Consider the following 16,547-nt stretch of genomic DNA (forward strand, 5'->3'; position numbering starts at 1 on the left):
TATGTCGACGTCCTCATCGGTGTCGTCGGAGACATCGCTAGGATCCAGGTCAATGTGTTCGGCTTCGTTATCTTCCGAGTCCTTTGCAGGGGGCGGAAGACTTTCAGGGTTCCCCTTTTCGATGGGAGATTTCTCGCTAGGGTTTTGACCGGAAGGTCGTTCCCGCGCGACTCCAGATCTGTCAAGTGGGGTAGGGAAGTCGAGCCTCTTCCCGCGGATTTTGGTGGTTCCGCGGGGACGGATTGCTTGGGTCCTTGCCGTTAAGGTTTCAACCTGTTTGGTCAAGGTATTCACGAGCTTATCCTGTTCTTCCGACCTTTTCTCATAGGTGGCAAACATCTTTTTAAACTCCTCGAGCGTCGCAGCGTTGGCTTGTGCGTTGGCCGCGGATACGTCCGCTACTGGAGTGTGGAGATCGGTGCCGCTGCCTCCGTTAAGAGGAGTTTTCACGTTATCCACGTCTTTAGTTGACATGTCTGATTGAGAGTGATGTGGCTTTTGCGGGTTAGATTGATCCGTACCCCCCCCCCTCCTTCTAGCTCCAAACTGTGATAACCGAAATTCGCACTGTCGATTTCCGTTTAAATAAGGAAACTAGGAAAACCCTAATTTCCCAGAGGACCCGGATATCTGCTAATTACCACACGTCAAGCAATCAGAACACGGGAATAACAACGATAAAGTATAAGAAATCGAAAAAGAGAACAAAGAAGAACTTATTTCCGAATTTGCGTATGAGCGTTTACAACAAGGTATAACCTTGGCTCGAGAGCTGTCGGCGAGATTCCTAGTTCTAGCAACCCTAAGACGGCTAAACCTAATTGAGTCGCAGCTCGAAATAACAAAAACGGAAAAATGCCTATATCGCTCTAAGTGCTAACTTTGCTCTGAAAAGTTCTCCTCCCATGCTCCTCGCCTAGGACTCCTTATATACTAGCTCCAAGGTCGGTTTACGCTTTTACTCTTCTGCCCTTAAGCCGTCATAGCATAAAAATGGAGATATTCCATTTTTCCCGATCTTCACAATTATCTTCAAAACTTCCGCATTTATCCGCGGAAACTTGACATTTATCCTTCCTTGTGGACCAAGCGTAAACCGTAATGTGGTTCACGGGCTTTTAGTTAAGAAATCGTAGGATGGGCCTCGAGTCGTGTTTTAGGTCCCTTTGGGCCGTCTTCTGACTCGACACGTTTACTACGATTTCTTTTGATAAAGAACGAACTTTCCGCGGTTTCAAATCCGCGAAGTTTGATCGATGAGTTAGAATGGCGGAAAACATTGACTGAGCTTGCTACGGTCTTCGGGAGATAGCATTCGAAGGTTCGACGAGAATGCATGGATTGGTGTCGTATCGATGTTCGGAAGAGTTTAATCGCTACACAGCGACTGAACTTTGGCTCGAGCCCGGTCGCTACGTAGCGACCGAGGGGGACGAGCGCTCGGTCGCTACGTAGCGACCAAGCTTTGGCTCGAGCTCGGTCGCTACGTAGCGACCGAGCTTTGGCTCGGGGCTCGGTCGCTACGTAGCGACCGAGTGGGTCGGACGTTTGGTCGCTATGTAGCGGCCGATATCGGTCCAGACTTGGTTGCTACGTAGCGACCGGACGGCGTGTATGCGGTAATTATGCAACGACCGAGCTTGGTTTGTTTGGTTTGAATCTTCAAGGATACTTCTTTCGTAAAAACTTCGTGTTTGGTTATATTTTACGAAAGTTACATCTTTCTTTTTACCATCTCTTTCAGAAATACGATCTCCGAGGATTTTCGGGTGGTAATTCCGTCGTAACCGTTTTTGACCCCAACACCATCTCAGACATCAGTTTTCTTGAAGACAACAGAGAAGATAAGTCAGCGATCTGCAGAAGCATCAGAGCAAGAGCAATCAACCCTAGCTGAAACCTCTTTCGTTGAGAGTGTCAATCGACGACATCTACCAGGTATCGATTGACGACATTTACTAGGTATCGATTGACACCAAACAGACGGATATAAACCTGCCATGGAAAGGCAGGCAATTCCAGTTGAGAAGAGAGTGAAATCTAAGAAACCCTATATTCCCAAACACCTCAGGAGAGAAGTTAACAAAGAGGAACTTGAAAGATTTCACAAGAGGGTGAAGAGGGTTCATAAATATATGTCTTTTGAGGATGCATATTGTAATGACCCGATCCCGACCGTCTAGGGCGCGGACTAAGCCTTACGTCGCTTGGTCCATACACTTACCGAACCTCTCAAAATTTTGCCCTTTATCTATATTATCGCCCATAGGCGATGGCTAACTTATATCTTAGCTTAATCCTATCTTAGTCATTCCATAGCTTAGATCATTTCAACTTATGCACAGCGGAATAATATCTACTTAACCATTGGTCTAAGACCAATATAATACTTGTCTGGTCGAATCACCTCAGCTAATGGTTAGTATACTCAACTACCAGCTAGCTCCAAGGTCAATCCCGAACCCAAATCAAGGCTTACAAATCTGAGGTTCCATTCCCCTAACCATTCTATCTAGATCTATGCAACATTACTAGATCATACCTTTGCCACATCCACGGAGCTTGTTAGCTCATTGTCCCAGCTGACTTAGCTGTTTAGCTAGCTCATCCAGCTAGCTGAGCTGAACCACTTCACTTGAGGTTCCATCACTCTCGTCCAGCTGATAGAGCTGTGAGGTAGCTTCGACCAGCTCCCCGTCTACTCGTACAGCTCTCTTATACCTGCATAAACTCTTCCCTTTGGTACTTAGTCATCCAGCCAACCATTCCCACAGACTAAGTACCTTTGGGAAGTCTTCAGCTACATTTCTGGCCACTTCCAAAAGTGCTCCAAAAATTAATTAAAATTCATGAAAACTCATGATAAATCCCAACTAAGAGATTCCCATAATCGGAATCCAATGAATCGACCCAGATCATATAGATCCCAATCATGATCAGTCCGGCCAAGGCCATGGACATCACCCATGAACCGGCCAAGGCCATGGTTCAGTGCTGTCAAGTCTTAAGTGAATGCTCCCCTGGAGCCAAGTCCTCTCATGGACTAATAATGACCATCATATCCTAAGTCAATCAACCAATTACCCCACATGACTCAGAACTGATGACTCTTCACACTTACATAACCGGCCATGGAACCATGTCCCAATGAACCCGATCAATCTTCCTCTTACAACCGGTGCATCCTTTGATCAATCAGATCAGACACCTTGATCCATCACCTATGGATAAGGTCGTCCATCCTTGCCCAAGACCAGATAACACACTGCCTTCCTTGGATAAACACACCCGGCCCCATACTTGTGGTCCATGCCACTTAGTACTGGCCTTACTCACCCCCATATGTCTCCACCATGAGTCGGATCATTGATTCACACCATGATCAGATCCAACACACACCATGATCCACCATGGATCACTATCCAATGAGTGGCCTCTAACTTCCATCCCACATGGATGAGTTAGATCAACTAAGATCCGCCCTTCTCTCAGGGTTCTAGATCCTTAGTTTACATCACCACATATGGTATTCAAGGGGTGTGCCATACTTGGCCTTAACCGCACCAAAAGAGACAGAAATTCAAACTAGAAAGTAATTATAAAATCGGTTACCTTATACATGATCTGATTAGATCATGTGCCTTTCCTTATTATGTTCGGCCATAATCCTCCAGTGCACGCCTCTATCAATCCTTATCATATACTTCCAGTATTGATAAGATCTCTCCATGGGTCCCACCGATGTTCCCATCCATGGAACTCCCATGAAACCAGTTTCTACACTGCATCCGCCTTCAAGGCTCTCTTGGCCTCTAAGAGTGGAGTCTGGCCTTCTCCCTTCTCTCCTGGTTATCTGCGTGTGTTCCCAAGACACAACCCAAGGGTCGTGCCTCACTCCCCTCTTCAGTGCCCATGAAACTGCCTTTCTACATACATCTGCCTTCAAGGCTGTCTCAACCATTGAAAGTGGGATCCGGCCTCCTATCTTCTCTCAAGGCTATTTGTGTGTGATGTATGTATGTAGAGGAAGTCGAGGGCGTGGCAAAGAATAATCAAAACTCCCCGGAGGGTTGTTCTCAACTCCCCTCTTGATTGCCCTCGAAACTGCCTCTTTGCTGCCTTTGAATGCATCTCTGTTTTGGATTGTTGAATCCGACCATCTCTCTGTTTTTTCTCTAATTTTCTTTGTGTTTCATAGTGTAGGAGGAAGCGCTAGCATGCCTGAAAGGCACAGCCTTTCCTTCCTTATATAGGAGAAGGGGTGGTTACTTCTTAACCATTGCATCCCTTCGGTATCATTTCTGGCCATTGATTTAATCAATGGTCCAGATCACACCCTTTCGCCTCTGGCAGTTACCAGACGTCTTAGAACTGTCAAACCACTCCTGGACATGTCCAACGCAATCCCACACGGATTGCCTATGTTCCTGGCTTAATCCCAAGAGCCAACCAGCCCATCGGCACACACGGGTCACCCACATGGCCCGGCCATAGTCCAGATCCGACCAAACTGCCCAAGACTTGAACACTCAGTCCAGCTGAGTTGAGCTGATCCCTAGATGACCCAGCTGAGTGAGCTAGACCATCCAGCTCAGGGAGCTGACCTTCACTTCAGTGAGCTACACCGAGCTGCACGACAATTCACCTAGCTGGTCGAGCTTGCTTACCGCATCGCCCAGCTGTTAATACACTGCGTCCAGCTTGCTTCCTTTATCTTCTTCAATACTTATAAGTCCCTTGGTCTATTTACAGACCTAGACTTATTTTTCCCATTATCCATGTTGACTTACACTTGGTGAGCTACCTCTGGGCTTCACCATTGCATCGTACAGCTACCGTAACACTCGACAAACTCCTTTGAGCTTGTCTCCAACCTGTTTTGGTTAAGTCTCAGCTGTCTGATTCCCTTAACCACGTTTTTGGATCATGACACGCTTGTCTTTAGGTCATATGACCTGACTGGTGTGTTTCCTCGCACCATGACTCGTCCCGGACGATTCTATCCAGGATCGGGGATGCTACAAGTCTCCCCCACTTGAGATGGATTCGTCCTTGAATCTAGTGGTGCTGACGTCCTGTCTCAAGACCAAAGGTTCCAACCGAACTCTTTGAATCCGGAACATGGAGCATGCTCGATTGGTTCTTCCTAACCAATTCGTTGCATCTCCCTCCTTGTTCCTTCTCACTGATCACGGCTTGATCATCATATATACATGTCTCCCCCACCTGGTAGAGATTTAACCCAAAATCTTATCAAGTGGTCCATCCAGCACCCATACAAAGACATGACTTGTGTCACTGACCCAACTCTCCAGGTTGCGGTCCTAGTAGACACCATGTCCATATATCATTTTAGAATGTCGTCTACTCTAAACTTTATTCTTTTTCAGATCTTAGTCCATGACTAGATCAAATTCAGTCCCTAGGAACCTACTGTGTATTCAAGTCTTAGTAGATTCAACCAATCTCCAAGCCACTCGATGTACCAGACAAGTCCTAGCGAACATGTTCCAATCTTTAGGCTGTTCACTCTACCATGAGTTCTAACAGATTGTTCTGTTTCCTTAAGTCCTTCCCGGACACTAAGGTTTATGATTCCAACCAACAATTACTGTATCATTCCTTAACCAGCCACAGCCTTTCCCAACTTGGCCATACTGCGATCTTAGTCCCTACAAGAATAAACCGCCACACACTTGACATCCGTCCATAACTGGACTTTGTCATAATTCGATCCTGGTCCTTTCATGGACTCGATCATATTCCGGTCCTGGTCCACTTAGGGACTCAACCATTTCAACCCGACCATAGGCCCAACTCCGAATAGGTCTTTTTCTGATCCTCATCCCTTACTAGACTTGATCATATTGCGGTTCTGGTCCTCTCTGGGACTCAACCGTCTCACTCCAACCATAGGTCAATCTCCGACCTGGTTGTGCTGCGACCCAGGTCCCTTCCCGGACGGGGTCAATTTCAGCTCGGCCATCTCAGCAGGAGCCATACAATAGGGAATTTTGGACATTGGGGCCATCCCTGGTTCCGGTTCTGCTATGAATGGGTCAGCCCTATCAGGGGGAATGCCCTGTAGCGCCTGAAACACGTCCTCGAACTCACTGACCAGCAGAATCCCGTCCAGGTTACCACCCCCACGACCTCCCCAATGGTAATGGTTGCCAAGTAGACCTCTCAACCATTTACAAGCATCTGTTCCGCACGGACTGCTGAAACCACAGAGGTCAAACAAAATACCTTGGAACCCGATCAGGGGTCCACACCCACTCTCAAACTGCACCCAACTCCAGTGACAGTCCAAGGTGGCCCGATTCTTTCCAAGCCAGTCCATGCCTATCACCTCGTGATTCTCAAGGAAGACAAAAATCAGATCCGCAGGCATTACCCTGACTGTGATCAATACCAGGATGTCTCTATCCAGCCCTAGTGAATCCATCACCTGCTCACCGGCTTCATTCACTATGACAAGACAATCCCATGTTCCCATCTGGAACAAACCCTTTCCGATCATTAAGTACCTAGATGAGTAGGATTTTGGTTTGATCACACATCTGGAAAACGTCCCATACCGCTCTCCAATGTGCCACACTTCTGTGAAGAAGTGTTTATAATATACTCAATCCCCATCATACTGAAATACTTAACATGGTGTTGCCAATTCCCCTTGGAATTGATCCATTCCATTCACTCAATCTTAAAGAATCTTACCTTGACTTACACTGAGTCCAAGCTGCTCCATCTGATCACAAGCCCACTCATGTACTAGCCATGTAGCGTCTCCCTTAGACCAATATGAACATCGCATATGTTCACTTGTTTCAAACGGCCACCAAGGGATAACACGAACCTCCAGGAGAGTGCTCCACGTTTCTTTCAACCTAAGCCACTCTCTGGTCCATGTTACTTCCCTTGTCCAGGTCGTCCATACAAAGATCTTGCATTGCGTCCATTGTCCAATCCGTCTATTACTTCCAAATAACTAGATAACTAACCTTTCTGTTTTCAGGGTCTTGCCCTTGGAGAGTGCATCTTGGCTATTCCAGCTCATCTTGGAACTTCCCCGTTCACAAGCATGAAACCCAATCTTACCTCAACTCTCACTTGGCTCACCACAGCTAAGGTTCCAAGTCATCTTAGTTTTCAGGAATAATTTTGGTTTGGAACATAATATCTTTGAGCAGTGAGTTGAGCTGAAGTTGTGAACCAACTGGCTCCTCCACTCATCTGCCTCAATAAGATCCATACAACCTGTTGGGGTAAATTACTCCGGTATCATTTCCTCCAGCCTCCAGGCAGGACCCAGACCCTCGGGTCCCCGATAAGGGAACGCTCCAGGTCCCCGCTCGAAGGAACCCTGAGTTCGGTCCCTGGAACTGAGCTCCCTTCCAGGAAATGGAAAACTTCCGATAAGGAGAACCTTCCATATTTTCGAATATGGAAGAGTTTAACCTAAGGAAACCGGCTCCTAGACGACTATATAAGGACTACAAAAACCCTATAGCAAGGGATCGACTTCCTCAAGGCTTAGAGACTAGAATTAGACAGCTAGAACTAGGGTTCTTATTCAATACTTTGTAACCTCTCTTGTTCTAGTTTTATCTAGTCAATAATACGTCTCTTCAAGCCTATCTCTACTATCCTCTCTAAATCCTCACGAAATACATACAAACTATCAGCTTATCCATCGTTCCGTAGTACTCACAAAGAGCCTACACAAAAACCCCTAACAGTTTGACGCTAGAAGGAGGGGAGTAATCTAACTACGTGATGGTGGCGATGGATAAACGTAACAAGCTACCCAAAGCCATTCGAAGAGGAATCAAGCCCCAAGGCTTATTTGACAACTTACAAAGTCGAGCAGACGAACTCGTCAAAGCCGAGCCCATCCCGCCATGCCTACGAGGTGGGACGATCCATGTCATATCAAAAGGACCGAAGGCGTACAGCGTGAACCATGCCGCTATTCAGGAAAACGCCAGTGACGTATGGGGCAACTCCGAGAGGGTGAAGTTAGAGTATCCCGATACCAATGAAATAACCTTCGCCGCCAAAAAACGAGAGGGAGTCTTGGTGCCACACCACGATGCCCTCGTCATCTCGCTTACTATAGCAAACTGCCTGGTTAAACGAATATTGGTGGATAGCGGCAACTCCAGTAATATCATCTTCCAGGCCGCATACCAAGGTTTGGGGCTGGAGGAGAAATCCCTAATACGAAAAGCAATCCCCCTTGTCGGATTCAGCGGGGAGGTCAAACAAACAACAGGAGATGTCATCGTCCCTGTCCATGCTGAAGGTGTCAGCCTATCTACCAGACTCCTGGTAGTCAACAGTCACTCCTCCTACAACGTGATCCTGGGCCGAGCATGGATTCATGGAATGGGGGCAGTTCCCTCGACTCTCCATCAGACAATAAAATTTCCTATTCCTTGGGGCGTTAAGGCGATTAGAGGAGATCAGGAGACTGCCCACCGCTGCTACCAAGTTGCTCTGTAGAAAAAAATCGAGGCCGCACCGCCCCCACAAATCAAGTCTCAAGTTCCGCACACAGAGGAACCGGAAGTCGAGGATATGGATGACGTGCCACTAGTCGAAGGGATTCAACTCGTAACCTCAAGATCGGCTACAAGCTCCCCGAGGGATTGAGAAGAAGACTAGCAGATTTTCTCAGGTCCAATTCTGATTGCTTCGTGTGGTCCCATTCGGACATGCCCGGTATCGACCCCGAGATCATTATGCATCAGCTGCAGGTGGATCCCTCGCACCAGCCTACAAGACAGAAGCGAAGAAAGTTTGCTCCGGAAAGGGACATTATAATCAACGAGGAGGTTAGGAACCTATTGGAAGCAGGGTTCATCCGAGAAGTGCAGTACCCAGAGTGGCTAGCCAACGTGGTCGTGGTCAAGAAGAAGAACGGAAAATAGCAGGTCTGCATCGATTTCACGGACCTCAACAAGTCCTGTCCGAAGGACCCATTCCCTCTGCCGCACATCGATAAGCTTGTCGATGCTACGGCCGGACACAAGCTAATGAGCTTTATGGATGCTTTCTCCGGATACAACCAAATACTCATGCACCCCGAAGATCAAGAGAAAACCTCCTTCATGACGTCTTGAGGAATCTACTGCTACAAGGTCATGCCCTTCAGCCTAACGAACGCCGGATCAACATATCAGAGGTTGGTGAACATGATGTTCGCGGATCAAATAGGAGAAACTATGGAGGTCTACATTGACGACATGCTGGTAAAATCCCTAGAGGCGGAGGACCATATCTCGCACCTACAATAGGCCTTTTCTACCCTCCGTAAATATAATATGAAGCTCAACCCAGCTAAGTGCTCCTTCGGTGTCAGCTCTGGAAAATGCTTAGGGTATATTGTGACCCACCGGGGCATCGAAGCTAATCCAGAACAGATCAGAGCTATCCATTCAATTCCTTCCCCGAGGAGCGTAAAAGAAGTTAAGAAGTTAACCGGCAGAATGGCGGCCCTAAGCAGATTCATCTCTAGACTCTCTGACAAGTCCCACGCCTTCTTCGAAACCCTCAAGAAGCAAAAAGATTTTGAATAGACCGAAAAGTGCGAATCAGCTCTCCAGGAGTTCAAGGATTATCTCACTACTCCCCCTCTCCTATCTAAACCCTTGCTTGGCGAAGTCTTATTGCTATACATCACTGTCTCGGAGCATGCAGTTAGCTCCGTCTTAGTTCGAGAAGAGAGAACCAAGCAACTGCCGATCTACTACGTGAGCAAAGCCCCTCTAGACGCAGAAACCCGCTATAGTCATCTGGAGAAGGTTGCCATGGCCCTGATGGTCGCCGCTCGCAAATTACGGCCTTACTTTCAGGCTCATCCGGTGGTGGTCGTCACTTCCTTCCCTATAAAACTGGTCCTGCATAAGCCTGAGGTCTCCGGACGACTGGCAAAGTGGGCAGTAGAGCTGGGAGAATACGACATAATCTTTCGACCCGCTACGGCAATTAAGTCCCAGGCCCTAGCAGACTTTGTGGCCGAGTTCTCTCCAGCCTTACTCCCGGCTCTCGAATAAGAGGTACGCCTTCAGAATGGAACAAAGGAAGAAGGAGAATGGGTCCTGCACGTGGATGGATCCAGTAACGTTCGGGGAGCAGGAGTGGGAATCGTACTCACGTCCCCAACAGGAAACACAGCCTCAAGGGCTGTAAGATGCAACTTCAAAGCAACGAACAACGAAAGCGAGTACGAGGCCTTGATCTCTGGGTTATCCCTTGCCCACCGGTTGGGCGCAGAGAACATCCAAGTCTACAGCGACTCCCAGCTGATTGTTAACCAGGCACAGGGAGAGTATCAGGCTAAAGACGACAATATGATCCGGTATCTGGTAGTTGCCCAACGACTCATCAGGAAGTTCAAAAGCTGCAAGCTCACTCAGATCCCCAGGGAGCAGAACTCACAAGCTGATGCTCTGGCCAACTTAGGATCCGCCCTCGAGACACATATTCAGATGAGCATCCCCCTGTTAGTTCTCCAATGGCCAGCCACCCTAGTAGAGCCACAAAACGAAGAGGTTTCCGCCATCGAAGAAGAACAAACCTGGATGACTCCCCTGGTCCGATACCTAGAGGACGGCATATTCCCATAAAACCGCAACGAGAGCAGGAAAATCAAGAAGAAAGCCGCTAGGTACTGCCTCTCTCAGGGAAAGATATACTGCAGGTCGTTCTCTGGGCCATATCTGAGATGTGTTACATCCTGTGAAGTGACCAAGATCCTAGTGGAGTTACATGAGGGAGATTGCGGGTATCATTCCAGCGGCAGGAGCCTAGTGCTGAGAGCCAAAGAGCAGGTTATTACTGGCCCACGATGGCCGATGAAGCCAACCAAAAAGCTAAACATTGTGACAGGTGCCAAAGGCACGCGCCTGTCTCCAGATTACCTCCAGGGAACCTCAAATCCATAAGCTCGCCCTGACCATTCAGGAAATGGGACATGGATATAGTAGGGAAGTTCCCCATGGTGCCGTGGCAGAAGGTTTTCCTCCTGATAGTGACAGACTACTTTTCGAAATGGATCGAGGCAGAAGCGCTCAGCAGAATAACCGATCTCCATATCAGAAAGTTCATATGGACAAACATAATCACACGGTTCGGGGTTCCAGAAGAAATCATCACTGACAACGGCCCCCAGTTTACGAGCAACAATTTCAAGGAGTTCTGCAAAGACTGGGGCATCAGACTCTCCTTCGCTACGCCACGACACCCCCCATCTAACGGGCAAGCCGAGTCCACAAATAAAACGTTGGTGAACATGCTGAAAAAGCGCTTAGAGGGTTCCAAGGGAAACTGGGCGGAAGAGCTGCTTGGAGTCCTCTGGGCCTATCGGACCACCCCCAAGACAGCAACCCAGGAAACCCCCTACGCGCTGGTATATGGAGCAGAGGCTATAATCCCCACCAAAATGCACGTAAAGACCACAGTCTCGGGGACTACCTCTCAGGAAGAAAACCACGAGCTAATGTCGTTAAGTCTCGATCTACTCGACGAAAAGAGAGAAACTGCCCGACTGAGAAATTGGTCCTACCAGCAAGAAGTAGCCAAGACCTACAACAAGAAGGTCTGAACCATAACCTTTCAGCAAGGCGACTGGGTCCTGCGACGAACAGAGAAAACAACTGGGAAACTCACCCCCGGATGGGAAGGATCCTACAAGATAATAATGGTACGGGGAGCAGGGGCATACAGTCTTCAAGACGCCAAAGGTAAAATTCAACCCAATTGATGGAATGCCCTACACGTTAAAGCTTATCATTTCTAACAAAGATCACTAGATCATATTCTCTATATCCATTATTTAAGCATTATGTTTTCCTACTCCTATGTATGCTGAAACGTCCCCGGACTAAAAACTTATATAATAAAATAGTTCCGACTATAAAACAGTAGTAGGAATGTCATAATACTTAAAGGGGCAAACGAGCTGGATCAGGTCCAAGAGACCTTCGATCCTGGCCAACCCTTAATAGCAAGTGGTACGACCACGAAAAAACAAAACGGGTATGAAACATAAGGTAGGAATGGGTCTGCGCAAACCTGAGTATGCCGTCAATACTACCTAAAACCCCTGTATAGCCTCAGGCATATCGGGGTCCCAAACAAAAATACCAAAAATGTGAAAGTACATGTATCAAAACGCTACGTGCTAGAATAATACAGGGGACACGAGGTATAATTGCCATTGAGCAAGTGCAAAAGTCCGGGAGCACCACATAATAATCTACTTCTCCAGACGTGGAAAGTAGAAAAGTCTGGCACTTGGGTTTTCACCCACACCAGCACCCTCTAAGTCTGACAGTGGCTTTCTGTAGAAAGTAGAATGCAGCACGGGAACTCGATAGTGACCAGCTTACGAGCGGTAGAATGCGATACCCAACAGGTACCGGTAGTGGCCTCACCTAGGATGGCAGAATACGGTCCCATAAAATAAAAACTGAATACCCCCGGATTATTAAGAACTTTCGGGTCCCCATGCAGTCTCCGGGTCCTGAACAAATTTCTTCAGAGCCTGGAGAAGGGTAACCTCCAGGTTCTTATTAACCCCCGTGCCCGACTAAGATCTCAGGATCCAAAGATAAAACCTCCGGGTCCTTCAAAGACCTTCGGGCTAAGTTCCCAATTCTGAACTTACGGGAAAAAAGGAAATAGGGTTTGCAGGAAAAGAAATTCATTACAAAGGAGCATCGTTCCAAAGAAGAAATCAAGAAAGGCAACAAGAAGCCATTATTCAAAACAAAACAGGCTCGACAAAAAGCAACAAACATCTAGAAAGGTGGGCTGGCTGAGACTCGAGAGTCTGCAATGGACCTCAAACCTACTTGAGGGCACCCTCCAAAGTGATGATCCGATCCTTCAGAACCATGTAGATGCCGGCGATATTCTTCTTCAGGATCCCAGCATTATGTCCTTCCTTCCAGCCATTCCTTCACAAGCTCCCATCTAGCTAAAGCTCTCACCTGCCAAATCAATAAGTCACGCTGAGCTGCCATGTCCCGCACCCGGTTACGAAGAAGAAACAACTCAGTAAGAAGCCTCTGTCGAACGCCCATCAACGGCGAATCCCCAATCGCAGTCGGGAGTGGCCTAGTCCTAGCAGCTGGCGGTGTTACCCTAGTCAAACGAGGTGGGGGAGCATAGAAAGGGCGTCTTCTTCGCGCTCCAGCCTGCTGATATTCGTCATAGAGGACAGAAACAAGGAGTCTCGCAATATTCCCTGGGGAGTAAAAAATGAAGAAATTAGACCCCACCAAGATGGGATTCTACTAAAGAAAGGACAAAGACGCAAAGATTTACCCCAAAGACGACTGTGATGCAGGACCGCCTTGCTCATCAGGAAGTACACTCCACGGAAACGTCGAGGAATCGCCAACATCTTTTTCGCCACGGCTTCCCCAAGAAAGGATACCGGACGAGACACATCTGAAAGCAAAATCAGTTGTCAGCAGACCAACAACTAAAGAAGGAAAAGGCGCCCGGAGCAAGGCTTACCAACGATACGCCAGAATGTAGGATAATGGAAGGGTTCCTGGATCTTCATAAGCACGTACCGACTGGTCCAGTTGTCCCCAAAGGGGTAACTACCCCAGGTACCTCTCGAAGGCTCTTCAACCAAAGGAGCGCCGTCACGAGACTGGAGGTGGTAGAACCCAGGCATGATCGTCAGAGGGGCGAAGTAGTAGGAGTATAGAACTTTGTGTACCCCGGTGTTAAGGCCACAAAGCTCCCCGAGTACTTGGATCGACATTAAAGTCTTCCAGGATGAAGGAGTACGTTGAGAAGGACAGAAACCTAAAAATGATGATACTTCAGACACAAGCGAAGGGACGATCCCCCGAAAACCTGCTACCAGATACGCCTCAAAAATGGCTATCTCGCCTGGCCCCCCATCAGGAGCGCACTCAAACTCCAAAGAAATCCTCATCTGCACAGTAGAATGGATCCCGTACTTCCTCCGTATCACCTTCAGACCTCCCCCATGAATTTCAGAACGCGGGCTGATATACCTTGGATTTGACCCATTTTTATCCATGGTATATAGGTGTTTTACTATATATATATATATCTATGTTTTCTACTCTTCTAGGTATGTTTTCAGGTTCAAGTGCATTTCGGAGTAAAGCTATGACTTTGGAGCATTTTGGAGCTTAAAGGACATTTCATCCGAGCTGACCACTTGGAGGTCGACGAGAGGAAGAACAATCGATCGATGCGCATCAGTGCTGACGATCGATATCAGGAAATGCCTCGACATATGAAGATTAATATCGATCGATGTACACAAGTACCATCGATCGATGTCGAGACACCATACGCGACATTTTGCATTCAGCAGACTTAAAAACCAAGGCCAAGACAAATTACCAAAATGCCCTGACGAGTTTTTAAGCTAGTAGAATATATACTGCCTAAGTGTTTTGACGGCAGAAGAACAAAGCTTTTTCTAGACCTAGTTTTGTTACAAGTTTCATTTTGGGAGAGAAGATCACTTGTGATTGGAACTCCTTGTTTCTATTTCTTTTCATCTATACTATGAGTTTCTATTCTTTTATTGTGATGAATTGCTTTGCTATGTCTGAGTAGTTCAACTGTTAGATCCAGGGTTCAGATAGATTTGTGGGATTAGCCCCAAACTATAGATCTGCCTTGTTGTGATATTCATGATAGATTTGTATTCATTGCTTGTTTTAGCCTTGCTAACTAGAACTTGATCATAGGATTGCATACTCAAGAACCCTTGTTATCCCATCCTGACATCTATCTATCATATTAGGATTGCTATAGAGGGCTAACCGCCAATTTAGCATCTTAGTAGGAAATTTCATACTCGCGCATAGGCCTGGCTAGAACCCGTCGATCGATGTCCTCAACTGACAATCGATCGACGTTGGCAAAGGTGTATCGGTTGACGTCTTACTAGACCATCGATCGACACTCTCTCGTTGTCTGCATACTAACCCTTGAGACACGAGATCTAGTCTGTTAACTAGTGGTACATGCGACAGCTGATCACTGAGTTAAGCGAATGAGCTCTAATATATCATGCATGCAACAGTTAGGCATCTATAGGTATTATAATCTCCAACACCTGAATAGTGGCCCTGCATCTAATATCATTTCCAACCAAGTTACATTTATTATTACTCGCTTGTTACTATTGCTATTTCATTTAAACATTTACAACCTTTAGAATTAATAGACACTAGATTTAATTGTTCCTTAGCTCCTTGTGGATTCGATCCCTAAGTACTACATCTGAACCTCTTTTGATGAGAGTAACACTCCTTAGGGTAATTTGAGTGGTATCAAATTTGGCGCCGTTGCCGGGGAGCTTTGATCGTCATTAGATTTAGTTTTATTGATTCTTATTCTTTTCTTTACCCCCTTTCTAATAATCTTTTTTCTTATCTTTTCAGGTGCATGCCCAGCGGTACCAGAAGCAACAAGGAGAAAGACTTGCTGTTCTCAGACGATCCTGCTCATTTGGAACGCACCATCCGTAGAGGTCAACGTTCCACATCGCTCGACGCAACAACATCGTCGTCGATCGATACGCATCACCAACCGTTGACCGACATCAGACCATCATCGTCGATCGATCCCAATCGTTCGACAACGATCGATACTACACCGCGTACGTCGATCGATATCGTGTCGTCAAAAATGGTAAACATTATTATTCTAACTCAGGACGAAAACGGAAACCTGTATGACCAGGCCGGTCATCTGCGTAATGCAACAGGTCAGAAAATGGATGCTCAGGGAACTGTAATCCCTGATGCTGATGCTACAGGAGCTGCTCAACCTGTAGATGAGGACGGTCGATCAAAACCACTGGCCGACTACAATCGCCCAGATGAGTACTATTCCAACAGATCAGCCATTCGACTTCCAGAGATCCAGAAGCAGAATTTCGAGCTGAAGCCTCAATACTACACTCTCGTGTCGCAGATACCCTACTCTAGACCATTTGGAACGGTTCGATGATCTAATCGCTGCTATTCGAATGGAAGAAGTCCCGAAGATTACCTGTTGTGCAAGCTCTTCAGATACACGCTGAATGGAGAAGCGATGCACTGGCTTAGGCAGCAACCCACATGATCTTTAACATCCTGGAGCGACATCAAGAATGCTTTCTTACGAAACTTCTTCGATAAGGCGCGCGCTGAAGAATTTCGGAACAAAATTTCCACATTCTCGCAGAAGGCTGGAGAGTCCTTCAAAGATGCGTGGATTAGATTTAGGTTCTTCCAGCGAGACTGTCCACACCACGAATTTAACGAAGTGCAGCTGCTAAGCACTTTCTTCCGAGGTCTCGCCTTACAGTATCAAATGGCCCTTGATACTGCGAGTGAAGGAAACTTCACTACTCGGAATCCATTGGAAGCTGTGAGACTTATCGAAAACCTTGCTAACAGCAGCAGCACCAAAAACACTGACTCTGAACGGAAGAAGTCTGTAGCCTCTATCGGGAAGGAACAGATGGACGAAGTAAGAGCTAAGTT

The 16,547-nt window shown here is 47.0% G+C and overlaps 1 non-coding gene across 1 annotated transcript; it reads right to left on the minus strand.

Annotated features, from left to right (window-relative positions):
• Nucleotides 1-16,213: 16,213 nt before the first annotated feature.
• LOC117126292 lies at nt 16,214-16,319 on the minus strand. The gene has a single exon (XR_004448867.1). It is a non-coding gene; the product is annotated as a small nucleolar RNA R71 (small nucleolar RNA).
• Nucleotides 16,320-16,547: the final 228 nt, after the last annotated feature.

Source organism: Brassica rapa, chromosome A06 (genome assembly GCF_000309985.2).
Source record: "Brassica rapa cultivar Chiifu-401-42 chromosome A06, CAAS_Brap_v3.01, whole genome shotgun sequence".
Taxonomy (NCBI): Eukaryota; Viridiplantae; Streptophyta; class Magnoliopsida; order Brassicales; family Brassicaceae; genus Brassica; species Brassica rapa.